The sequence below is a fragment of the Bombus impatiens genome, unplaced genomic scaffold (assembly GCF_000188095.3).
Source record: "Bombus impatiens unplaced genomic scaffold, BIMP_2.2 scf_0208, whole genome shotgun sequence".
In the NCBI taxonomy this organism is placed as follows: Eukaryota; Metazoa; Arthropoda; class Insecta; order Hymenoptera; family Apidae; genus Bombus; species Bombus impatiens.
The window spans coordinates 261444-289107 of record NT_176627.1 but is presented as its reverse complement, the minus strand read 5'-3'; the positions used below and the strand labels follow the sequence as shown (position 1 = coordinate 289107).

Here is a 27664-nt window from a genome sequence, read left to right as displayed (position 1 = left end):
CTCTCTCTCTCTCGCGCTCTCTCTCTCTCCCTCCCTCTCTCTCTCTCTCTCTCTCTCGTTACTATTTGTACAACTTATATAAATCACTTTCGCGATTTGTGCACATACACCTGTTGTCGTCGGCGTCGAATAAACAAATTAAACAAACGTAAATGTTCGTACGTTTGCAATTACATTCGATACGTTCGCCCGCAGCGGAGGCAGATCCTGGCGCGCTATAAAAATCCCTGTTATTTCGTCTACCTGAATTTCGGCTCGTATACGATGCAGCGTAAATTCGTATTATCCTCGTTTAATCCATAAACAAGCGTCGAAGGGATAAATTCCGGGTTTATCGTCGATCGCACCTGCTGCGACCGAGAACGCTTTCCGAAACGTCTGCCAAGTCGAAAACTGCCCTCCCTTTTTTGGGAAAACCTTGCCTCAGCCTGATACGTCGGCTTTGGGAAATATAATAATACGGCGATATTAGTGTAATTTTTATGCGGCTGTTAGAATAATCGTATTTCAGTCTCGAAAGGGCTTGCAATTCCGTGTTGAAAGTCCTCTAGCATAATAATTTACCAGCTAATAACGTTGATGAATTGACAAGTTAGAGGTTTGAAGTTGTAAACTTCTCTTGTACAATTTCGTCATTTTTCTCAAATAGGATAATCAGATAATTTGTAATTTAATTTGTAAAATTTACGTGTACAACTTCATCTGGTTATCGCTAAACCCGTCATCGTTACATACAAATATTTTTAATATTGGTAACTTGTTATCTGTGATTGATAAAGTGATAAAATAATAGCCATACCAGCTAATTTGCCTAACAATGCATCAATATTGATCGTTAATTTGTCCAATATGATTTAACCTTGTCCTTATTTCTTTTCCTCTCTTCTCCATAGAATTTTATGTGATTTTACATCAAGAGAGAAGTTAATGGAAATCCTCTATGGATGAAAAATTAGGTGGAAGGTGTTCACTATCGTTCGATCAATTACACCAAGTTTAACATACGTATGATTGTGCCTGTAAAGAGGATGACAGTTTTCAGCTAAGAATAGCATTGTCCCGCGGCTTTCATCGAAACCATCTTAAGCAAAGTTGACGGACAACCGGTCGTTCGAAGCCATACGTCCATTAACGTATGTATATTATAATACATATATACCAATACTTTAAAGACCAACCATACCTGCCTGATAAATCTTGCTTGGTACAGCTATCGAGCTTTGTAACAACAATAATAATTTTATTTATGACACGACGTATCACAAAGGGCGTGTGTCATCTTACATTATGTGTGAAACGATAGGAAAACATGGAAACAATGGAAAATACACGCGTTTTTCTTCATAAGAAATCTCAAGGAATATCATAAACATGAATTTGTGAAGTGTCTAACAGAGTCGGCAACAATCGAGAATTATTATGCAGATTATAAAAAGTTATCGAGACAAGTTATAAACATAAATAAATTAGCGAATCGAAATTTTCAAAACATAATACACATTTGTTTATGTACAATTCTTTCACACGTTCCTGAACGTAGTAGATTCAAACAAAAAATATTTATTCTGCAAAAATATTTATTAAAAAAATCTTATTTATGACACGACGTATCACAAAGGGCGTGTGTCATCTTACATTATGTGTGAAACGATAGGAAAACATGGAAACAATGGAAAATACACGCGTTTTTCTTCATAAGAAATCTCAAGGAATATCATAAACATGAATTTGTGAAGTGTCTAACAGAGTCGGCAACAATCGAGAATTATTATGCAGATTATAAAAAGTTATCGAGACAAGTTATAAACATAAATAAATTAGCGAATCGAAATTTTCAAAACATAATACACATTTGTTTATGTACAATTCTTTCACACGTTCCTGAACGTAGTAGATTCAAACAAAAAATATTTATTCTGCAAAAATATTTATTAAAAAAATCTTATTTATGACACGACGTATCACAAAAGGCGTGTGTCATCTTACATTATTTGTGAAACGATAGGAAAACATGGAAGCAATGGAAAATACACGCGTTCTTTTTCATCACAGATCTCAAGGAATATTATAAACAGTTTTAGAAAAGTTTAAATTATAAAGTTATAAAGAGTTTTAGAAAAGAATCGGTAACAATCGAGAATTATCACGCAGATTAAAAAACTTATCAAGAGATTTAATACAAACATAAATAAAATAGCGTTTATGTACTGTTCTAACTTTCACACGTTCTCAACCCTAGTGGATTCGAAAGAAAAATTTTCATTCTGTAAAGATATATTACCTTGAAATCTCCTTTAAATTTCTCTACGAACTTTCGAAATACCCCAATACTCTAGTTTACTTTGTAGCTTAAAATGAAATATTTAAAATACACCACATATGTGACACCGATACTGAATGAGTTAATAACTTCTGCACACAACCGAACTTATCGATCAAACTCGTGCAAACCTCGAACAAACGAACGAATCTCGCATTATCTATCGGCTTTTGTCAATATCACCTAATGACAAAATCCGCAATCACTTAGTCGTCAACCCAAAAGTACATCTACCAAGAGATACCGAAAACAACAATATCGCCGCAGCATAGATATTTCCAAGCAACACCTTTCGTTATTTTCTATATGCTCGTTGTATATCTTCGTACGTAGCTTCTCGCTATTGCCATTTGCTAAAAAATGCTCCGCGGTGCGACTAAGGCGACAACGATCCAAGAACGATGCTCGCGCGCGAAGTTGCGAGCTAAAACACAAAGTCTACTTGGCGATCTACCAGGCGAAACAGAGAATCTCGTGCACGCTGCTAGCTAGCAGTTTCCTTATCTCTGCACGGAACAACAGGCGTGAGGAGGGATCGCGAATCTAGCGGCGATCGAGGTTAAGTCGGACTTTCCGTGACGACGCGATGTCGAGTCATCGCAACGACATTTCTCGAAGCTGGTCATACGCGCTTTGCCCACGTTTCCTCCGCTGCCTACGCTGTGTTTCCAACTGGACTCTTCTCGCGAACAGGAAGAAAATCGAAGGAAGGATATGCTTGAGATTTTACCTTTCCATAAATTTCAGAAATTTAAAGTATAGGGATGCGGCATTCGAAACCTGGAAATTCCGAGAAACGCGAGACTTTGTGCTATCGCTGTGACTATCTTTCGCTTTCTTCTCGTACATAAAAATAACTGCGAACGACGAAATAATTATAATCGACTCTCGATTACTTCTTCTACGCGATATAATCCGATTGTTCCGAAAATTTAGGATTCTAAAGACTCTTTTAATTACGATCGCTTATATCGAGAAAAACCAGTTTAATGTGGTACACGAAAGCAAAGGATCCTCGAGAAAGGGAAGGAAATTAGGCATTTTGAGTCTCGAGAACTTATTGAGACACGAAAGTGAAGAATCCTCGAAAAAGGGGAAGAAAATTAGGCATTTTGAGTTTCGAGAACGTATCGAGAAAAACCAGTTTAATGTCGTACGCGAAAGCAAAGAATCCTCGAGAAAGGGAAGGAAATTAGGCATTTTGAGTTTCGAGAACTTCCAAATTGAAGAATTCTGGAGGAATCTGTGGCGTTTCAACTCTCATGACACGATAGTACTGGCGTGCTGTAACAGAACAGTTCGCGATCTCACGGTCAGAATGTACAGTTGTCTGTTCCGTGAACAGGAACAGGACGAGACAGAAATTTTGAAGAATAAAGAGGAAGATTCGAAGAAACGAATACTAAACTAAGACTAGAAAGTCTGATTAAAAGAAGTCGGCTGGTAGCATGGTGCTCCTAATTCGGTTGAGCACGCTTTGCGCACGCCAGTTCCGCGTGAGGTTCCGTTTACGACGTCTGACTCATTGACGACCACCTCTGACTACTGTCAAGCGTAGAACGATCGTACGCGTGTCTCTCGATGCTTGGAAAATTTCAAGTGTCGCGATCACACTGAGAAAATCACGAATCACGATGATTCTCGCAAGGTTAATCGCTCCTGAATGTTTTGCGAATATTTTATCGTAGGCTTGGCTCTAGCAGGTTTGCGTTTATTTCATAAGTTTTATGACACTGATAGGAGAATAGAGAAATTAGGCGATTGAGAAGGCCAAATTATTCGAATCATTAAGAGTGACTATCACATTTTCGGTCTTTAGAGCACAAGAAGCTGATATATTCGATGCGAATTATATCGCAGCAAGCAATTCGCATATTCGTATCATTAGTCTTCTTATTGCTATTTAGCATTTGCTTGGTCATTATTATGTAATTTAATTCACTATACTACTATAACACTTTTGTCTAGAATTGAAAGTTAGAATTCCAGTTAGTACGTACTATTCTTCTGGATTAAATTGAAAGCAACTATCGACACAAGCGATCAATGCCGATATATCTTAATTTTCTTTTCGGAAGATAACGTTATTATCTGACTGTGATAACTGTTTCTTAGCGTGTGAACCGATCACGATTCAGACAGCCAATACGAAATCAAGCCAACTAGTTGGTTGTAACGATCGACATCTAAATATAATCGTTAAGAGTTCATTTATTAAGATTAATGATGATTAATGATTAAGAAGGATCGAGAAAGAGAAAAAAAGTCGTTCGACATCTTATTAGCGTAAAGGCTAAACGAAAAAGCTTAATACGTATTAATAGATAGCAACGAGATATGATACAAGCAACGTCGAATATTTCATTGAAGCGCATGCATAGTAAATCGTTAGGACGAAGCCATAGTAACTATGGAGCTTGTAAACATGCTTAACTCCTCGGAAGTAACCCTTGTAAAAATAAATCCATGTTTGTATGAAGTTTTTAGGAGTAAAGGTAAGTATGAGAAGGGCTTCAGAATATCGAGATTGAGTTAACGTAAATTACAAATACAAAACGAGACTGTATCGAAGAAAAAACAATTTGATTTGTTGCGATCTTTACTAAGTCGCATATTTTGGTTTATTCTACTAATTGAAAAGTTTTTAAGAGAAAAGGCAAGTGTGAGAAGGGTTTCAGAATGTCGAGATTGAGTTAACGTAAATTATAAATAGAGGAAGAGATTGTAGCAAAGAGAAAACATTTTGATTTGTTGCAATCTTTACTAAGTCGCATATTTTGGTTTATTCTATTAATTGAAATATTTTTAAGAGAAAAAGTAAGTGTGAGAAGGGCTTCAGAAGGTCGAGATTGAGTTAACGTAAATTACAAATACAAAAAGAGACTGTATCAAAGAAAAAACATTTTGATTTGTTGCAATTTTTACTAAGTCGCATATTTTGGTTTATTCTATTAATTGAAAAGTCTTTAAGAGAAAAAGCAGGTGTGAAAAGGGCTTCAGAATGTCGAGATTGAGTTAACATAAATTATAAATACAAAAAGTAATTATAGCAAAGAGAAAACATTTTGATTTGTTGCAATCTTTATTAAATAATAACACCAAAACGATATTTTGGATTATTCTATTAATTGAAATATTTTTAAGAAAAAAGGCAAGGACGAGAAGAGTTTCAGAATGTCGAGATTGAGTTAACGTAAATTATAAATGCAAGAAGAGATTGTAGCAAAGAGAAAACATTTTGATTTGTTGCAATCTTTATTAAATCATAACACCAAAACGATATTTTGGTTTATTCTATTAACTGAAATATTTTTAAGAGAAAAGGTAAGTGTGAGAAGGGCTTCAGAATGTCGAGATTGAGTTAACGTAAATTACAAATACAAAACAAGACTGTATCGAAGAAAAAACAATTTGATTTGTTGCAATCTTCACTAAGTCGCATATTTTGGTTTATTCTACTAATTGAAAAGTTTTTAAGAGAAAAAGCAGGTGTGAGAAGGGTTTCAGAATGTCGAAATTGAGTTAACGTAAATTATAAATACAAAAAGAGATTGTAGCAAAGAGAAAACATTATGATTTGTTGCAATCTTTACTAAGTCGCATATTTTGGTTTATTCTATTAATTGAAATATTTTAAAGAGAATAGGCAAGGACGAGAAGAGTTTCAGAATGTCGAGATTGAGTTAACGTAAATTATAAATACAAAAAGAGACTGTATCGAAGAAAAAACAATTTGATTTGTTGTAATCTTTACTAAGTCGCAACACCAAAACGATACTTTCGTTTATTCTATTAATTGAAAATAATATTTCAAGTGCATCGTGATAACACAAAGAATGTTTAGTATCTTGTGAAAGCTATCCCAAAAGTCATAGGAAATAAGTTTGTCGAAAAACGATACGAAAGTGTTGCAAAACGAGAAGACAATAAGCTGACAATTGACTAAAATGAGAATAATAAAACGACGAAGTGTAAAAATAACGTAACTTCGAGTTGCGATTGCAATCGCTCGAAAAATGGACGAAGGATCGTGATCGAAATGGACCAGGTGAACGTCATTTTCACGCCAACCAGTTGACTCTCGTTTTGCTCGTGTACATACTTCGGTGGCTGTAGCTGATCGTAAAGACGAATGTTTATTTTTCGAACGAATGGTTATTAAGATTCTTCGACGTTTTACGAGCCCTGTTAGTCGGTTCGGTTTCACCATAATTTTGAAACGTGTGTACCCACGGCGTTAATTTCTCTTAATCAGATAGAAGGTCTCAAGATGAGAATGTTGCAAAAAAGATCAAGTATTTCGCGATATTAGAATAGGACATTCGAAACGTGCAACTTATTATCATCCAACAAGGAATTATTTATTTGCAACATCTCGAGTGATAACAGAATTCGTGAGAAAGGCCAATTAAAACCCCTTAAAGACAGTTCAAAAATCAAGACCATCCACGAATCGTTGATTTTTATGTAGAAAGTCTGTCAAAATGTCGTTAATAATCTTACAATTAATGCGACATTAAACGCACAGAAAAATAAAAACAATTCATTTCGATGGTCAATGATATTTCAATTAATTTATTTAATTAGTTTGTTCCATAAAATGTCCCTTACAAGTCGAATCATGTTTCGAGTCGTTAATTGCTCTAGTTCAGGGTCGACGGATCGATCGTGATCGAAGATCTCGATCTTACGAGCACTTTCCAACGAGAATCGCGATCGCCAGACACAGAGAAAGGAGCGCAACGACCACTAACAAGCAATGCCAATTCACCGACGAATAGATCGTCCAATTAGCAATTTACCTACCGATGCTCGGTATATTTCGAATAGCTACGAGGATTAGGTGGATAATATCAGGGATTTTTTTGCGAAAAATCATACCGAGGATACTATTGGGTTGGCAACTAAGTGATTGCGGATTTTATCAATACCGCTTAATGACAAAATCCGTAATCACTTAGTTGCCAACCGATCTATACCGAGCGATAGAGCGATACTGTAGAAAGCAAATTAAACAATTAAGAAATTATCATAAAATGAGGATTTGACGAACTGATAGAAGCTTTCTTTAACAGTAGAACTACCAGGCAAGTCAAATTGACCGGTTTTACAATTTTATTTTGGAATTCCTACTTCGTGTTATATTTTTCCGCAATGATGCGTTATATTTTTCCCCCGCAATGGTTTTCACAACGATAACTAAAAGAATAATATAATGAATTTTATTTTGTTTTTTACGTATTCAAACTGAAAATAATTTTCTATCAAGGCTACTTAAAACGACTGGCACTTGTCAAAGTGTAAAAGGGTCCCGCAATCTGTTTATCGAACCCCAGTTAACCATTTTCCTCGTTTTCTACAACTTGCCACGCGTTTTTCAAATTTTTACTGTATATCATTCGATATGATGATATTAGTTATGAGGAAAATTCCGAGTCGATCGCTAGATTACTAGATGCTAGTTAGATTAGTTAGACCAATTCTACAATTTTACAAATGAGTCAACCCTCGTTTAGGGATTATGGTCCCAGATGGATTAATAATACCAAAAATGTACAACATAACATGGAACTCCTTGCGTAAGAAAGTAATAAATCAATAAATATAACAATATTCTATTATTACATATTTTTTAAAGACCAGTCATTTTGACTGCTTTTTGGTAGAAAAACTTCCTGTTAACGGTTTTACAATTTTATTTTGAAATTCCTACTTCGTGTTATATTTTTCCCCCGCAATGATGCAATAACTTTCGCAACGATAACTAAAAGAATAATATAATGAATTTTATTTTGTTTTTTACGTATTCAAACTGAAAATAATTTTGTATCAAGGCTACTTAAAACGACTGGCACTTGTCAAAGTGAAAAAGGGTCCCGCAATCTGTTTATCGAACCTCAGTTAACCATTTTCCTCGTTTTCTACAGCTTGCCACACGTTTTTTAAATTTCTACCGCGTGTCATTCAGTACGATGATGTCAGTTGTTAGGAAAATTCCGGATCGATCGCTAGATGCTAACGCTAGAAACACCACGGCAGTCGAAACGACTGGTTCTACAATTTTATGAACGTGTCAACCCTCGTTTAGGGATTATGGTCCCAGATGGATTAATAATACCAAAAATGTACTACATAACGTGGAATTCCTTGCGTAAGAAAGTAATAAACCAATAAATATAAAGATATTCTATTATTACGTATTTTTTCACAACCAGCCGTCTTCACTGGTTTTGGTAGAAATAGCTTCGTGTGAACTATCGATTTCTAGTGTTAATTCACTAACATAATCCAGCTGTCAGGATTTCAACCGTTCTTTTATACGTACACTTTCTTTCGCGTAAATTACAACGCAAGTGTATGCATATTTTAATACACGTGATATTATTCGTATAAACGAGATGCAGATAAACGAGGTTCTATCGTATAATATGATCGATTACGTGCATACCAGTGTTAATATTTCATATCGATGATACTACTTGGGCAAAGGTAATCAAAATATCGCGTACTCATCGAGTTTTCAAAACGTACCTAAACTCTTTAGAGTTTCCTCTATCTATCAAGATTTCCAAGAGCTATAAGCTTCGAATCATATTCCAAGGGATTCGAATTTTTTCAAATTAAACAATTAAGAAATTATCATAAAATGAGGATTTGACGAACTGATAGAAGCTTTCCCCTTAGATTCTACCGCTAACAATTGTCCTGTCTTATTCAAAGTCTAAATTTAGATAATTACGTGTAACGAATAATTGCCTTATCTATTAGATAACGCTAAAAAATTATGTAGTTAGCAAAAAGTGAGAATCCAGGCATATGCCACATATATTCGCAATCGTTACGCGATTCAATCGACTGACAGTACGTCACGTACTGTTCACAAGCGCACAGCTGATGTCAGCGAACGAGAGTGACGTCAACAGGTCGCATTGCTCGTTATCACGAGTATTGCGATTAGCTGGAATAATCTCGAGGCGTGAAGAAAAGCAGCGGCGAGTTACACGGATACATTGTTGCGAAACGAACACCGGGAAAACGTCGTTAGGCAGAAAAACGACAGCTCCGAATGCACACGTAACGTGACCGTATCGAGCAGAGATTTTTAGTGTAACGTTCGTTCGTTCGTGGCACGTTGCTCTAACGTAATGCCGCATCCACACTGGAATTCGCGATCCATTTGCAAACAGTTCGGCAACTATACTTTCACGGAAATATTTCACGACTTTGTGGGCGTTGTAGAGAAACAACTAGAGATAATATCAAAGGTACCTTTCAGACATCCTATTTCGAAAATCAGCACGTTTATATGTTGAAAATGGGTTTGTTGTCCTTTGGCAAATATTTCCAACTATTGTAAAGATATTTATTTATTAAAGTATATAGCATAGTATAAGTATGTATATTATATACAGGGTGGTTGGTAACTGGTGGTACAAGCGGAAAGGGGGTGGTTCTACGCGAAAAAAGAAGCCAAAAATATACAATAAAAATTTTTCGTTCGAGGCTTTGTTTTCGAGAAAATCGACTTTGAATTTTCGCTCGGTGCGCGTCCACTTTATTGCGTCTCGTTATAACTGTCTCGATGGAAAAATTAAAAAAAAAATTTTTTATTCTATATTTTCTATATTTTCTATTCTATATTATACCATCGAGACAGCGATCTACAGTGAGATCCGTTATAACGAGACGTGAAGTTGACGCGTACCGAGCGAAAATTCAAAGTCGATTTTCTCGAAAACAAAGCCTCGAACGAAAAATTTTTATTGTATATTTTTGGCTTCTTTTTTCGCGTAGAACCACCCCCTTTCCGCTTGTACCACCAGTTACCAACCACCCTGTATATAATATACATACTTGTAATATACTATATTAATAATAATTATCATTCTCTACACCTGTGTACATCTGTAAATCTTTTATGCACAAGTCAGTCTTGCATCGATATTTTAAAGATATCCAGATTAGACGATAAGACACTGAAATATAAAAAGAATATAAAGTGGACGTTTTTAAAAGGTGGTAAATACGTTGTCTGACAATAAGTTTGTATACTGATCGTGGAATGAAAGTAAAGTCGTGACCATCCAACATTCCGTAAACAATTTGCAAATACATATGTAGACTTATCGGGAACATGTGCTTTGAGGCAGCTTCGGTGAAAAAGATATATGCGACGAGGTGATAAAATCGGTCAGGTGGTAAAGTTTACATGTCCCGAGAACCGAAACGGTAATTTGAGACATACTGGAGGAGATAATGGGCTCGAGATTCGAGACTTCTTGACTCCAGACGTTTCTTCCTTTGTAATATAATCCGGATATGCCGAGGTCGTAAAATCAATCAAGAGCGAAATGAACATGTTTGGGACAAGAGAATTGACAGAAATATGAGAAAACATGAGTGTGAAACTGCGGACATTACGGTGCGACGAGCATAAAAATATTTTTCTTTTCAACACAAAAGGTATTACAGTGTTTACATACTAATTGATTAGGTTCAGGTATATTGAATTTCATTTTAGCAACACTTTCACGACACTACCACGATCCAATGTTATAAAAATGAGATGTAAAACCTGATAAGAAAATAAAGATACGTGCCAATACCTTTTGCAGTCACTGTATATACAGAAGATACGAATGTTGTTATGAAATTAGATAGCAAGGAACAAAAATAAAGAATAAATAAATAAAGAATAAGAATGTTGTTATAAAATTAGACAGCAAGGAGCAAAAATAAAGAATAAATCATAAAGGAGATAAAATTAAATTGGAAGGGAAGTTAGACTGGAAGGTCTATCGCTGATTTTAAACGCTGAAATAGAAGTTCGAAAAGGTCTAGGGGTAAATCAAAAGTATTGTGTCCTATTGCATCGAATCTAAATCTATGGTCGCGGCATAACGACGACCACGAGGTCGGCGACGACGCGGCGGCTAAAAACGCGCGTTCTCTCGATGACTGGAACGTTTGCACAGCACGCTTCGACTCACTTTCTCGCCGTTGCATTGCACGCCTCTCTCTAATCGTTGACAGCGAACGATAATGGAAACACCGGATTTGCATACAAATGCCGCGGTCCTCCGCGTTCCTCCATCGACCAGAGTTCACCGATTAATCCACGACGGTCGATCGTTTAACGTCCGATCTTTAGAAACTCGACACAGAAATGTGGCGATTCAATAACGAAATCGTGCGTAATAATGGGTAAAATCGAGTGCAGTATGTATCGGATGAGTGGATGATGATGAATTTCAATATAAAAATTTCGATTTATGAGATTCGGTTATCGCTTACAAGAGATTATGTTTCATTTCCTGTATTTATCGAGCACTCGTATCGTACAAGATTTTCAACTATGCAGTGAGTTCTGTGTATATTTTGTGCACGTGTTTTCGCCATTTCTGATCGAACGAAATTATCCGTTATAAACTTTTGCAAAGATCTTTGTAATTAAGAAACGTAAATGTGGAAAATTGTTTAACGACGTGACGCTACGAGGAGCAAATCACAGCTATAGTAACCTACGTTTCGCGATCGAACAAAAATTCTGACGATACTTGAAGTGCAAAATGATCGTCGAAGTTTAGAATTTATTTCATCAAGGTTTGATACCGTTTCTCAAAGTGTAAACGCCGCTGAACAGTATAAGATTCGATTCTACTTAAAAGTATCTCTCTATCCTACTCTTCTTCGAAGTTTTCACCAGACATTCGAATCTCTTCAGTCACGTTGCAAATCTATTTGCGATATGCACTTGACGAACATTGTCTCGACAATACGTACAACGTGTTTTGAAATTAATGGTAACAAGTTCGGAACGAGAAAGTTATCAGATATTGGAAAGTAGGAGATCGTTTTCAAAGGCTCACCTAAGCGTATTATTACAAGTGGCACAGGTTTCCGATTGACAGTTAGATAGGCACAAAGACAGTAGATTCTCCTTTGTTTCTTCGCGGCGATCCTGTACTGATCGCGTCTGTTGCTTCCACGAAGCATTAATCGATGTCTATGGAATCACCAGATAAGATTAATCCGATTATTAATAGAGAAGAGATAACGGAAGTGAAGTCTGTATGTCGATGTGTCCTTTCTGATTTCAATGTGTGTCGAATGCTTACGTACAAAACAGTTGCAATTCGTATAGTCAACTAAATGCTATCGTATACTCAACAATTTACGAACATATGTACATAGTAAAGTTTCTCAGAAATAAAATCGACCAAATTTATTTTTCACGAAATTTTCAATTTCACTGGTACGAACGTGAAAGATATTCCACTTTTCAAACCGATCAATAAAGAAACTATGGACGAATCGATAGAAACTAGCGACAAAATCCACCGATCTTATTTAACTGATATTAAAATTATTGTTTAAAATAATTATTAAAATAATTAATTAAACAATAATTAAAATAATATTAAAATTATTCTACGTATTTACATATGGAATAATACTAAACAGTTGCGTAAACGCCGTTCAAAATTATGCAATCAGGAAAACACGAGAAAGCGGATATAACAGTTGAAGCTCGTGTGATCCAAGTTCGAATCTCCTTAGAAATATTGTCTCTCTTTGTTCCAACATACCTCAAAACACACCAAAAACTTTCTATTCTCTTTTCAAACCTATTTACAATATTCTCTCCTTTTTATGTGCAATCAGAAGCAAAAAAAAATAGACAATTTGTTAATCGAAACTGGGAAACTGTCGCGCGAAAAGTAGAGGTCGATTAAAAGATGGAGGAAGGAAGAGAGAGAGAGAGAGAGAGAGAGAGAGAGAGAGGCGAGCGGCGTTTTACTTGTGCAAGAGTTCCCTGTAAATACCGTGTGCATGCGAGCGGGCAAAACTGCGGCTATGCGATTACCGTTGTAACTTTCCTAACAGTGCAAAATGCAGATATTCGAAAGATTACATGGTAGACGGGCAAGCAGGCACGCCACCAAGAAACGGAGCTTTCCCGTATGTGGCGCAAGTTTCCTTCTGTTCGCCAACGCGCCATCGTCAGCGCTACGGAAACTACGAGCAACGCGATGGCGACGCGTAGGGCCTCTTTCACATGACAATACGTGTATCGCGATATACAGGGTGGTTGATAACTGCTGGTACAAGCGGAAAGGGGGTGATTCTACGCGAAAAAATGAATCGAAAATATAGAATAAAAATTTTTCGTTCGAGGCTTTGTTTTCGAGAAAATCGACTTTGAATTTTCGCTCGGTACGCGTCAACTTCACGTCTCGTTATAACGGATCTCACTGTAGATCGCTGTCTCGATGGTATAATATAGAATAGAAAATATAGAAAATATAGAATAAAAAATTTTTTTTTTAATTTTTCCATCGAGACAACGATCTACAGTGAGATCCGTTATAACGAGACGCGATAAAGTGGACGCGTACCGAGCGAAGATTCAAAGTCGATTTTCTCGAAAACAAAGCGTCAAACGAAAAATTTGTATTCTATATTTTCGACTTCTTTTTTCGCGTAGAATCACCCCCTTTCCGCTTGTACCAACCACCCTGTATATATGGAAAACGAGGCCGATAATAAGATAGGTAGGTGCTCATAAAAGGATAGCTAAATGTGGATCGTTCATTTCACAGCTGAGAAATGACTGACACGAGAGAGAATCGACTAAATTAAGCGATGTTACAACTACTGAACTATGTTGTTCGATTTCTTTATTCTATCTATCTTTTTTTTTTTGTACGTGGAGAAATCCTCATGGACATTCCGCCGCAGACAGCAGCAGAGCAGTGTCGAACTTATTCCATCTATCTGGGTCGTCTATGTGGGTGTAGCTTAAAATGAAATATTTAAAATATACCACAAATGTGACACTGGCACTGAATGAATTAATAACTTTTGCACACTACGACAAATAACCGAACTATCGATCAAACTCGTGCAAACCTCGAACAAACGAACGAATCTCGCGTCATCTATCGGCAACTAAGTGATTTGCGGCTTTTGTCAATACCACCTAATGACAAAATCCGCAGTCACTTAGTTGCCAACGCAATGTATAAAGAATACACAATTTTTATTAAAATCGAAGTCTTCGTAATTATTGTTTGGTCGGCAAAAAGAGAGCTAAATGCGAAACGAAACTGTGGATGGAATTATTTGTGAAACTGTTTATTAAAACTGTAAGACATTTTTGACGCGTGGGCGAATCGGTTGATCTTCGAACTGACGTGGTTGCTGTGTATTTTTTCGGCTCTCTGATCAGCAAACAGCGCAGTAAAAGCGGAGGTCGCCGAGAGAGAGGCTTTTGTACTTACGCACTTACGTAAAGATATTGTGTTTGCGTGTGCATATTATCGGTGAAATTGCGACACGTACGAATACCAGCATTTGTTTCTATAGTTTGTACGGATTGAAAGGAAGCCGCATAGATGAAAAGAAAATCGCCGGCTGTTAATCAATCTGATACTGAAAATCAGTAGTACGTTGCTATATATCATAAGAATTGTCGCCTGAACGTTTCCACAAACGATAATAAATAATCGATGTCCACCATACGCGTATCGCTATTACTCGTAGTGCCGTGTGAAAGAAGCCTAACGCCTTGCATTAGCCCGTATATCTGAGCTGCGATTCGCGGAAACTCTATTTCTTTCGACGACAAATCATGCGTCGTTTAAAGAATCGTTCAGAGAAGCGTTCGACCACGATACATCGCGATTACTTTGCTCGCCAGACGTGTTTCGCAATCGTCGTTAAAGGTTCTTTACCATAGTCGAAACGATCGCCGTTACGCCGTTGTTGTTGCATCATCGTGATCAACGTTACACGCGATACTATTGCCGGCTATTATCTAGGCGAGAGCCGAGTTTCGATGCGTGCAACGATACCGAGTCTACCATTGATTTTTAGGAATATTATTCTAGTTTTTAGGGAGCTTCAGCTTGTTGGTTACACTATTTGGCAGAATGTACAGATATTTGGAAAGGATATTTTTATAAATACACGAGTTTTAGGATATCTGATATCTTGAACAGGACTTTGACGTTTAGCAGCTAAGTATAGATGGTATTGAGAAAATCAGCAATCAGTTAATTGCCAGCCCAATAGATTCTGAATCTTAAATTGCACACAATTGTTGTGTGTTGAATTACTGGTAATATGCTTTTTGGAAGTTTCTATTTCAAAAACTGATTTCCTGTGCTTCTAAAAACTGTACCTCTTTAATTCCTGGCACTCCAAGAATCTCAAGATTTCACAAATTTCAAAAATCAATCGGCAATTCAGGAACTAAACCGATCGATTGCACCGATTAAACGCTAATCGCGTGATCTGTTGCTAAAATCGAGAATTATTTCGCGAAGAGAAGATCAGAAAATGAAGTTTGTCTTGTCCCGAGCGATGAAAAGACAAATTTTAGGCTAGAATTCCGAAACTTTTGCGAGCCAAAACCCACTTTCGGAAATCTGTCGGTAATTTTTTGAATTAGAAGAAGATTGCACGAAGCGTAATTGTTGCGGAGGATCGATCGACGAGTAATTCAAAGTTAATTTGATACACGAGATCCTAGATATTTGATATCATAGTTCTGTGAACTGTGAGAAACTAGACAGAAATAACAATCGTCGCGCAATCTTCAGCTGAATTCGAACTGTTCATCCGACGATTCTCGACGAGTAAAATCCTTCCGATGAAAATGTAATCCAGTGAGTCGCTACCTACACTTTCGACATCTGTGTGTTTTAGACCTGTGCGGTTGCTTTTATCGTAAATGTGACTCGACCGTCAGTGAATGTACGACCGAGAAATACTGGTAATTAAGAATGAAAGGTACATCTGTAAGTGCAAATGAGAAGCATGGGCGAGGAAGGCGGCCGAGCAAAGTGTGTGAAATGTATTATAGCAGAGAGCAACCAGGTGTATTGTGATTTTTGTATTAGTTTTACAAGTCTTAGGATTAAAGTCGTTTCTCCTATCGGCCGCTCTCTCAACGCTCACAATTTTCATCCGGTGAAAAGACAAAAGAATTATTGAAACTTATAATATCTAACTATTTATTCACTCTTAGATTATCCAATAAAAGCAACGATAAACGTCTTGAGCAACATCCATGTAACATTTCGATGTGCTGTAGAAAATTGGCCCTCCAAATGGATTTTTGAGTCGTTATCGATAATTGTTTAGAAATAAAAATAATGTGAGACCTGTGAACGCAAACCCAGTTTGCAATCGAATGAATATTTTAAAAAATTCCACACATTACTCAATTATAATTAATATAAATATTGTAATCAAAATTATATTATTTCTGAGATGAGTAAAGATTGTTCCGAATGACTTTGATATTATCATTTACACGTCATTGTAGCATTTAAAATCTGTCACTTAAAAACTTGCAAGTCGAAGTACGATGAGAATAAGTTGGAGTTGCCAGTCGATATTCACAATTAACACATTGTTGATTTTACTGAGAATTTATCTCATGTCACCGGCTATTATTTCGTAATTGCATGTGCAAGTAAAGCAATATAAATAAACTTTAATAAATTTTATTTATTATTCAACGTTTAATATTTCTTTTTTCTATGATAAACAGTGTAACAATCACCTACGTGTAATGGCACGCAACAGCTTTTGCAAATATATCCAGTTTCGCTGCGTTTTTCTTTCGAAGAGCATACTCTACACGCTCTAGTCGGATCTGTTCTTCTGCCAGTGACTATTTTTTCTAAGACGTGGTTTCTCAGTTGTCCGGAAAGCCTGAAGGGTGCATCATTATGAGAAGCTGTTTTAGAAATTCGAGAAGCGTCTGGTGCAATGCTGCGTTCTTTGGAATCCACAGTTATCCATTCTCTAGCTACATCCAGTAGAAATTTTGTGTATCTCGTTTTATTTTTTGGCAGATAGGTACAGTACGTTTTATATGCGTCGAATAAGGTGCAGTTTATCGGAAAAAATGCTAATTTTTTCGACCACTTTAAAGTTTTTCGTAAAATACTGCTGTTCGCCAAAAACTGATCTGCACGATCTACCCCTTTCATGCGCTTATTGTATTATAATATGCACGTAGGTTTAATGATATTTTGTTGGTCTAATATCAGACTCGCTATCTTCCGATACAGTATCGTTCTCCGAGTCACCACAACTTGATTCACAATCGCTCGGACAATCAGATAAAAAATCAGCGTGTAATTCATTGAAAGATTTTTCATTGCTACGTTCCGTCATCGTTGACATTATTTTTACAACAAAGGACGCGACTTGACGGGTCTTATAAACGAGAGACACAGCTCGAGGTATGCTGACCAACAATTCCACTGTATCATCTCCAATAGCGCGCTGAGAAAACGACGCTGATGCGAAAAAAGCGCATCGCGAGTTTTCTCGTGGTCGGTTGGCAACGTCTGGTCATGAAAACCCGAGTCAACTCGTGACCGGTCAACAACGTGTTAAAAATCGGGGCGTTAAGGGTCAGTAATTTTGGTTTGCGTGTGCCATGAAATGAAAAATGTTGAAAATCCCTGGTTTACACATTTTTCACTATGAATACGACGAGTACAAGTCAACGGTAAGATTGTCGTTCGACCTAGTGCGTCATCGATGCGGTTTCTACGGTGCACCGCGAAAAGGTCACCGTGTAGAGACACGGCCGGCGTTCTCTCGAATCTGTCCATACTGTCCGTAAGTACGGTCCTGGCGCGATTACGAGAGCAAGTATGGAGCTCGTTCGACGGCTAAACTGCAGCTGCACTTAAGCCTCGACTCCCCATCTTGCATTTCCGCATTGTCCGCCATTCTTTCCGCCTGTTTTTTTTTTTTTTTTTTTTTTTGCCGCGATCGCCGATTTCTCGCCCTCGTACACTCGCGGCCCATTGTTACGAGATACGTCCCCCGATTTCCTGAATGAATTTCCAGCCAGCGTGCGTTATTCAACGTACCAGCACAGGTTTTCAGCCTCTTCATCGCTCCGCGTTTTCAGGCAAAAGAACATAATGCAGGCGACGCAGCTAAAATCTTGCCAACGCAGATATACGCAATGTTGTTCAATTCCGTTTGAATGTTTTCCGCGCCTTATACAGTGTAACATTTATGCATATTCTAATTTTATCGATAGGAGGTAATTCTCGAACTCATAATCTTTAAATGACTCGATAAAAGTCCAATCTCTCTACTACACATTCCGTGAATATCTTACTTTCGTTATTGAGATATACGCTTGATCTTTCAAGAAACGAGTTGTTTAATCTCACAAGTTTGAAAAATTAGGAATATACTTCTAACAGCATGATCGCTATTTCATTTTGTTCTATGATTTTTCAGCCTTGTCTATGTACAAGGATGGCTGTCTTTCGCGCAATCAGCTAACAATCGTAGCAAAAACTTGCACGTATCCGAGTTAGTACGTGAAAAGTAAAGAAGACGTAAAGCAATCGATAAACCACATCAAATAAAGAGTAGATATGTATAATAAATTCATACACGCATTCACATCCATAAAGGATATAACCTAACAAACCCGAAGATGGTACCCTCACGCGATAATCAAACAGCTGAAAAATTCTACCAAATGTCCAAATTGGACAAATTGTGAATGTGAAATATTAACACGTTCGTCGCTCAGGGTGTTTCGGCTGTTTCCTGCGGGGCCCAAATCCGACCGTGGCTACGTCCAGTGACCCGCTATGTCACTTCGAGCCCGAACCCATCGTCATAAAGCCAGATTGGAACATTGAAACTATTTCTTATTTTTATTACTTAAGCGTAGCTATAGTAAAAGTCTAGGGTATTGGGGTTTTTTCCAACATTCCAGACGGGAAATCTCCATGTTCTTTCATCTCCGACAAATATATTTAGTTCTGAAATGGAGAAAGCGATAAACTTTCCAGTTAGAGTATTCCGAGGGATCTCATGGCAGATATCTCGGGTCTTTGATTTAGTCGAGAAGCATACTTGTGAGACGTACATCAGCGACTTTTTATCCTCAAAATGTTCAGTAAACAGTGTGAATAACGAAACTATAGAACAGAGTAACAGGCTTGAAAAAGTTTTACCACTCGCGTGAAGAAGCGAGAAAAAACATGAAAATAACTACAACATATCGTCCGAAGTGCCCAAAATCATTTCAAATGTGTTTGGAATGTTTTAACGAATACCATATAGCATAATGTAATATTTTAAATTAATAAAATTAATATTAATTAATTATTAATTTTAAATGAATAAAAAGTATGATACAGTGTGTTTTTAATACTTTTATGTTGTATAACCTATATATAGTATTGTATATTCAATTAACTCGGACAAGAAGAGCGTCAACGTGGCGACGAACGTGTTAAATAAAAAAAAAAAAATTCACATCGTGAATGTCTATTCCTCTGCAGTTTGGCTTAGGTAACTCTACGTATTCCTGACAAGTCGTCAAACTTGACGTTCTCCAAGATAAAGCGTCCATTCTTGATCTTCGTCTGGTTTAGAGTCACAGACTCGGCCTGATTTCAATTTTGTCACGAATTTAGTGTGCAGATTCTCTTTCCAACTTAAACTGCAGAAGCAACGCTTTATCTCGTTGAAAATGGCGATCTTGGAAAAAACGGAAAATCCAGATACGACATCGGTTGACCGGATAATAACGTGGAAGGAGCGTCGCGCTAACCAGCTGACGTTTCGAAGGAATCGTAACGTGCTGCGTGAAACAGAGATATAAAAGAAGACAGGACGAGGACCGGCGAAGGAAAGGAAAGGAAAGAAAGAGAAAGTCTGAACGCGAGCAACGGCAGATGTAAACGAGAAGCTTTTACCTTTAATGGATTCGCCCCGGAGCCATCGAGATCTTCGGGGTTGAAAATACTCGGCAGTAACGAAGTTTCGTAACGAGCAGCGGCGCTAGGCGCGCGCTACTCGACTGCGCCAATTTAAATTCGAATTGCACTCCGCCGATCGAAGCCGTATTAAAAGTTGTTTTCGACGGTGTGCCGGCATGAATCTTCCTCGGGGTCGATCTTTGCCAAGCTACGCTAAAAATGTAAACCCCAACCTCCTCTCTCTCCCTCCCGCCCTCTCTTTCTCTCTCTCTGCGGCTTCGCATATCGCGACGCGCCACGTTCTGTCACGATCGAATCGTACCACGGCTCCAAAAATATGCGTCGACTCGCGGCTTTGTCTCGTTTACACGCCACGGACTTCTAATTAAGTAAGACATTGCAGTTACAAACGTGTGTCCGTGTGCGTATCGTGTGCATCTGTGCACTGCCATGCACAAATTATGCGATTTTATCAATTTTTCAACGCTTCTAAATTATTGCAAATATATAAAATATACGTGTTCGTCTCGAACGAAGCTCTTCAACACGCTGAAGGCTGACATTGCGTCAACGGAACGTTCCATTCGCGATTTTTCCCATCAATGTACGTTATCGGATTCTGTTTCTTTCGTTTTTTAAACGCCAGAGTTATTAGGTTGGCCGAAAAGTGTCTTTCTTTTACAGTCGCGTCTTTTGCAACGACGTATCTTTATGCAAACGCGAAACCCGATCTGTCGAACGTCGCGATCTTTATTTTGATAGTACGTAATTCGATAAAATAATGTGCGCCCATCATTTCCTCGCAAAACGAAAGAAACTTCTCGGACCACCTAATACATAGATTTTACGAAGTATCGATATCAAATTCATGCAACTCGCGGCTATAATCCTTGTTTCAATGTTTTAACAGAACAATGGTATCTATAGAGACGTTTTTCGCTTGCAACTTTAAAAATATCACGAAAATATCCACCTTTTAACTAAACTGATAGACAAACGCTGCACGTGTTTTATTAGTGGAATCTAAACTCGATTCGAATTTGAGATTGTAATTGGCGACGTAGTCTATTCTCAATCAAAGCGATAAATCTTTCAGCCGCGTATTTTTGCCTCGTCGAATTATACTTTATACTTGGCTCATCGCGAGATATCCAGTTGCTTAAGAAAGAACGCTTACAGCGACTGAGTTTCATATCAAAGCGTCAGCCGCCGTGCAAACGACATAGCCGATCAATTAACGAAAGAATACACATTACGCGTTTCCCAGTTGCAGCGTCATCCAGCCTGTGCCATATCGAAGCTAAGCCTGCGTAAAATCGACACAGGGAAACGCAGTTCGCTGAAAGCAACTTGCCTGGTACAACAGCGTATCGCGATCGCGTACACCACGTCTGTAATAATACGTACCAAGAGGAACTGGCGAGGAGCAGCGTGGCGGGATGCAGACGCGCGGCTTCTGCAACCTGGATCGTATCAATCGTTGTACACGCGTCGCGACGGTACTCGTGGAACGACACTCTGCACGTTACACATCGTCCAACTATAAAGAGAGAAACACAGAGGAAGAAACGGAGAGTCGAAGGAACACACAACAGCTAACCACCGTGACTCGTCGTTGACTAATCACTGAAACGTTATCTTCAACATTTTCTTCGTTTCTTTCCATTAAAAAGCTCACAGGGAAAACGACGACGACGACGACGACGACGACGACGACGACGACGACGATCACTAGCGCAACTGTAACGAGAATATCGATGTAGCTGCGAAGCACCCACTCGCATCGGCCAGTGGATTAAGAAAACCGTGGCGCACGCGATTAAACGCGCTGTACAAGGAAGTATAATAATTGCGTAGGTACCGAGCGACGTTAATGGAACGTCTTGCCAGCGGCTGTAGCGCGATCCAAGGGACAGCGTGTAATAAACGTGTACGGTTTCTCGTTCCCTCCTCCGTCGTCTCTCTTCGTCTGCCAGCACCTTGCATCCTCGCTAGTCTGTCGCTCTCCTCGCTTTTGCCTCTCTTTCTGTCACCGATCTCTCATTCCTTCGTCTCCTTCTCGTGTGCGCTCTCTTTTTCTCTTTCTCTCTCTCTCTCTCTCTCTCTCTCTCTCTCTCTCTCTCTCTCTCTCTCTCTCTCTCTCTCTCTCTTACTCACTTGCGCTCTTTCAAATACACACAACGTGGTACGAGCTGTGGCCTCTTCGTCTTGTATACACGCACGCTACGCTTCCTCTCGGTTGCACTGTTGCAGACATATGCCTGCACGCGTGCACACACGAACGTGACACGTAGTACGGTTAAAAGGCGCAGAGACGAGAAATCGCCTGCGACTGGATTCCACGAGCCGGCCAACAGGCCACAAAACTTGGCCGGGGCTCAAAAGAATCGTCTCCTCTTCATCCTATCTCTGGTCCTCTCTTTCTGCTTCTCTGGCGATTCTACGCCATCTTTATCGTTCTTGGTTCCGCACCGTCTCCGTCCCTCTTTTCGCGCGCTCTCAGGATCTTCGTAGCAAACAAGCACACCACCACCGAGACCGCCTTTTTCCTCTTCCTTTTTCACCCGATCGTCAGTCCCCTTCTTTTATCGCGTTTCCTCCGCAACCGTCTTCCTCCGCCGTGACTCGACTTTTGCATTCTGCACCGCCGAATTACTGCTTAAAGGCTGTGCTTCTTTCCACGCCACAGAGCTGCTCCATCAGAACAGCATCAGCAGAGGAACAGAAGGCGCTCGATCGCTGATAAAATTTGGATGGAAACGGCGCTGATTCGCGACGAAATTAACGAATCTTCCAGGGTCAACGATGGTGAGCTTGTTAAATACTCGCATTTCTTGGATATTTTTCGATGCTTAACACTAGAACTACCACGCCAGTCAAATTGACTCGTTTCACAATTTTATTTTAAAATTCCTACTTCGTGTTATATTTTTTGATGTAATGATTTTCGCAAGGATAACCAAAGCAATAATATAATGAATTGTATTTTGTTTTTTGTGTATTCACTGGTAAAACGACTGCTACTTGTCAGAGTGTAAAAGGGTCCTGCAGCCTGTTTATCGAACCACAATTAACCAGATTCCTCGTATCATTCGATACGATGATATCAGTTATCGGGAAAATTCCGAATCGATCGCTAGATCGTTAAATACCATAGCAGTCAAAATGACTGGTTCTACAATTTTATAAATAGGTCGATCATGGTCCCAGATGGATTAATAATACGAAAAATGTACTACACAACGTGGAATTGCTTCTGTAAGAAAGTAATAAATCAATAAATATAAAAATATTCTATTTTATGGAAAGAGGAGGAAAGGGGGTGATTCTAGGTGAAAAAAGAAGTCGAAAATATAGAATAAAAATTTTTCGTTGGAGGCTTTGTTTTCGAGAAAATCGACAGTGAGATCCGTTATAACGAGACACGATAAAGTGCACGCGTACCCATCGAAAATTCAAAGTCGATTTTCTCGAAAACAAAGCCTCGAACGAAAAATTTTTATTCTATATTTTCGACTTCTTTTTTCACCTAGAATCACCCCCTTTCCGCTTGCACCACCAGTTACCGACCACCCTGCATATTATATTTGGCCCGATCATCGTACTACGGGCTATGCCCGTAGGTGTAGGTTAAGAGGTTAACTATCGGTAGTTCTGGTGTTAAATTCGGGTAACGTCCTTATTTTTGCGTTGCTCAAACTATTCAGAGGATTGCCATCCGTGTCGCTTTAATCTTCATATTCGTTCTTCGCGCTTCTATATTTTTTAAGATAATTATAACGTGTCAACTATCTAGTGTGTATAATTCCTTTAATTTCTATTTACACACTTGTTTGTTGCAACGAAATAGTTGGTAGTAACGATCCTTTAATTGTTACGAGCGGTGTATTATTCATGATATTAATGAGCCGATAAATTGCAAGACAGATAAGATAATAAGGTGACATGTAATTTGTAAAATTTACGCGTAAAACGTCGTTCGGTTTATTGCTTGTCGAGTTTGTACCTATTATGCAAACAAATTTATTAATTTACCGATAAGTTGTAGCTACGCGGTGACACACTAAACATTTCTAAATTTATTAAAGGCAAAAGTAACAGGTAAGAATATTCCGTATCTGTTCAAGTGGGACGGTTGTAAAAAAAAAAAAAAATCGTAGGTGATGTAACTAGAAACGTGAAAAAAAAGTAGTGGAAAAATGTACACCGTGCGAGCTGCGAGCTAACTGGATGTTAACGCGTGAAACTTGCTCGAAATATAAGAGGTGAATCGGCGGTTTAATTTCCCGCGCCAGTTAGCCGGTAATTCCGCCTGCTAAAAAGTTGAAAATCAAAATTTAAGCCGACTATTTAAAACACGAGCCACGCTCTTAGCCACGAACGATATCGCCCAAGCTCGCAGTGGATCCGAGACAAAAATCGGCGAGGAGAGCAAGCAGTTTCGTATTCGGCGTGGAACGAACGAAATAAAAACCGATTTATCGGGAGCAGGCGTGCAATTAAAAAGCACTCGTAACTCGTTCGGCCTGCTGCGTTACTGTAATTTTCGCTTATCGATGGGCCGCGAATGCGTTTGAAAATAAACGAGAAAGAATCGCCGCGCAACGCTAAGTAAACAATCGCATGATTCCCAACGAAATTATCGTACAGTACACACGTTCACGCACTGGAATCGATGTTTCATTTGGTTCGACTGTTTGATAGCGCTGAAATTTAACGCTAGAACTACCAAACTCGTCGAAATGACGGATTTCGATATTTTTTCTTTTTTTCTTTTTTTTTCTTGCAATTACTAAATGCATAGAGGTGTTTTCGGCAAATTTAATGTTGATTTTTATCGAAATCCAAGTACCAGTGTATTATTGTCTTTAATTGTAATTTTATCTGTAAATATTTATATACATATGTATAAACATATGTGACCAGGTGATGTCAGTGTTAAGCAATATCTTAAAACAGCTTTGAAATTCATGCGCTTTGTTCACACACACACATTTGATACTCGCTACATAAACTGAAATTAAATTCATAAAGCGAAAGAATTGCACCCATTGCGCCCTGAATACGCTCACGTTAAAATTCTGCCATGAATCAAACGTACTTAAAATCCTAAGCTAGGATTTCTAAATATTATACGCACATACATTTCTTTAAATCCTGCGAGGTTCTACGAAACAACGCCAACAGAAAAAACACCGTATTTGTCTATGAAAAATACTAACACACTCGTGCGAAAAGTTTACATTGCGATTTATCATATATTATGATACAATATTGCGCGTTTTATCTTCCACTGATTAATAACCGATAATAGACTGCGCTATTCGCAAGAAACAAAAGCTTTTCAAACTTTCGTGTTCTTGAGAAGATCGAATAAACACATTGCGTCAAAGTTTAACGATAAGCTTTAATAACAGGTTTCTCGATTTTTTTCACGGAACGCCGATTAAATTACTTCTTTCGTAATAGATGCGTCAACCCGCAACCTGCTTCGGGACAGCGTTTCCACGCTAAGAAACTATAAAAAGCTGCGTGCAGCTCGACTCGTATCCGGGTTTCCTGTGCTCGCGTAGCCGCCACGGGCTAGGAAGGCGGAAAATTATCCCTCGAAACTTCCCCACCGCTGTTTTTCTTCCCTCTTTTCTGCCAGCATCTAATTTTCTCTCTAAGCCATCCACCCACATAACATAAACTTTTTTCATCCCGGAACCAACTTCGTGACCATGTAACATGCGCGTACATGATCACAACGCTTAAAAATCTTACTGATTTTGGATCTCTTAGCGAACCGTGTAAACGATAATAACAACGATAACCACCGCGGATTTTACAACATTCAGCTAACCTTCCATTACAGCGGTTCCTTTAACTCTTTGCCTATTACGTGCCGTGTAATTCTGATTAATCTGTCGATCGTTTGATGAGGCAATAGAGGCTGGTTAATTAACGCTAGAACTACCACAAATTCACTGGTTTTACAATTTTATTTTAAACTCCTTACTTCATGTTATATTTTTCCGCAATGATGTAATGACTTTCGCAACGATGACTAAAAGAATAATATAATGAATTTTATCTTGTTTTTTATGTATACAAACTGGAGATAATTTTGTATCGAGGCTACTTAAAACGACCGGTACTTTTCAGAGTGTAAAAGGGTCCCGCAGTCTGTTTATCGAACCCCGATCAACCAGTTTCCTCGTTTTCTACAACTTGCCACACGTTTTTTAAAATTTCTACCGCGTATCATTCGATACGATGATATCGGTTATCAGGAAGATTCCGGATCGGTCGCTAGATCGCTAGAAATAGCACAGCAGTCAAAACGACTGGCTCTACAATTTTTATAAATGTGTCGACCCTCGTTTAGGTCGATCGTGGTCCCAGATGGATTAATAATACGAAAAATGTACCACATGACGTGGAATTGCTTCTGTATTAAAGTAATAAACCAATAAATATAAAAATATTCCATCATTACGTGTTTTCTTAAAAGACCAATCGTTTTGACTGGTTTGGATAGAAATAATATTGTTAAAAGGAAATTACATCATTTTGGGTTATTGGATAATTTAGTAGTAACATATGTAGATGCATAAATGTTATTTTATTGGAGGGTATTTCAGTATTTGGGAAAGCAAATTGGCCGATTCTACTTTTGCAAGCGTTTGAATTACATTATTCAGGTACATGATTAAGAGAACGGTTGTAATGGATCTTTTATAATGAACTAACGTTCTGGAGGATACGTTGGAATGGTCAAACATGTATATAGATTATTATGAGAATCGTTGCATCTTCGAATGTTTTATTCATCAGGACACGCATCCTTAGTAATTGTAATCTAACGTTTAATTCTAGAGGAATAAACGTCTCGCTTCCATAAATTCATTTATCATCAAGAGATGACAGAAGCTTGCAAGGTAATTTTTTAAAAAACCATATTCGTATCGCGATCTTCTTTCCTCTCTTCAATTTTACAGTAGATCGATACTTTAACACCGATCGCGTTGATTCTAAACTACGGTAAAATTTTTTCTTTCCAATCTCAGCCTGTTCTCAGTCTGTTGCATCTTCATGCTAGACGCAACAAAGAAACCGTTCTTAGTCCTCTTTGCCTAAGAATCTCCAAGAACAATTCGACTGAGCGCATCTATGAACATAAACCTCGCCTATCTTATCTCGCGGAACTCAACATTGCCACAAGCATCATCGAGTCATTGAAACATCGAAACGTAGTTTCCTTCGCCCTAAACTGTGCGCGTAGCGAACAGGAACGCGGTATTCCGGCCGAGATTTTCCTTAATCGAAGAAGGGTCAGGAGGATGGAAAATTATCCCTGGAAAGTTGGCTGGAACCCACACCCTCTTCTATAATATTTCTCTCTTTCTCCGCAACGATCGTTCGTATCCAGCGTCGAACCTGTCCCGATTGCCTGCTTCCTTCTCGTTTTCGTCCCGGGCAACCCACCGCCGGAGAGAGGCCGGTTTCTCTCTTTCTCTCCGGACAGTCGGTCGGGTTCCATCGTTTTCGCGTGTGTACGTGGGCAAGGCGCTCGATATTTCAGGCCGTCGCC

At 38.4% G+C, this 27664-nt stretch overlaps 1 protein-coding gene across 14 annotated transcripts in view; it reads right to left on the bottom strand.

Moving 5' to 3' along the window:
- LOC100749908 (bromodomain adjacent to zinc finger domain protein 2B) overlaps positions 1-27664 on the bottom strand; it is a 235866-nt gene that overhangs the window by 143662 nt on the left and 64540 nt on the right. Inside the window, exon 1 of one of the 14 annotated variants that reach the window (XM_024366300.2) lies at positions 21496-21987. The exons of the other annotated variants lie outside the window; for them this stretch is intronic. The gene's annotated coding sequence lies outside the window, so the exon portion shown is untranslated. Of the gene's footprint in view, positions 1-21495; positions 21988-27664 lie in introns of those variants that run through there. 14 annotated transcript variants of the gene reach the window in all.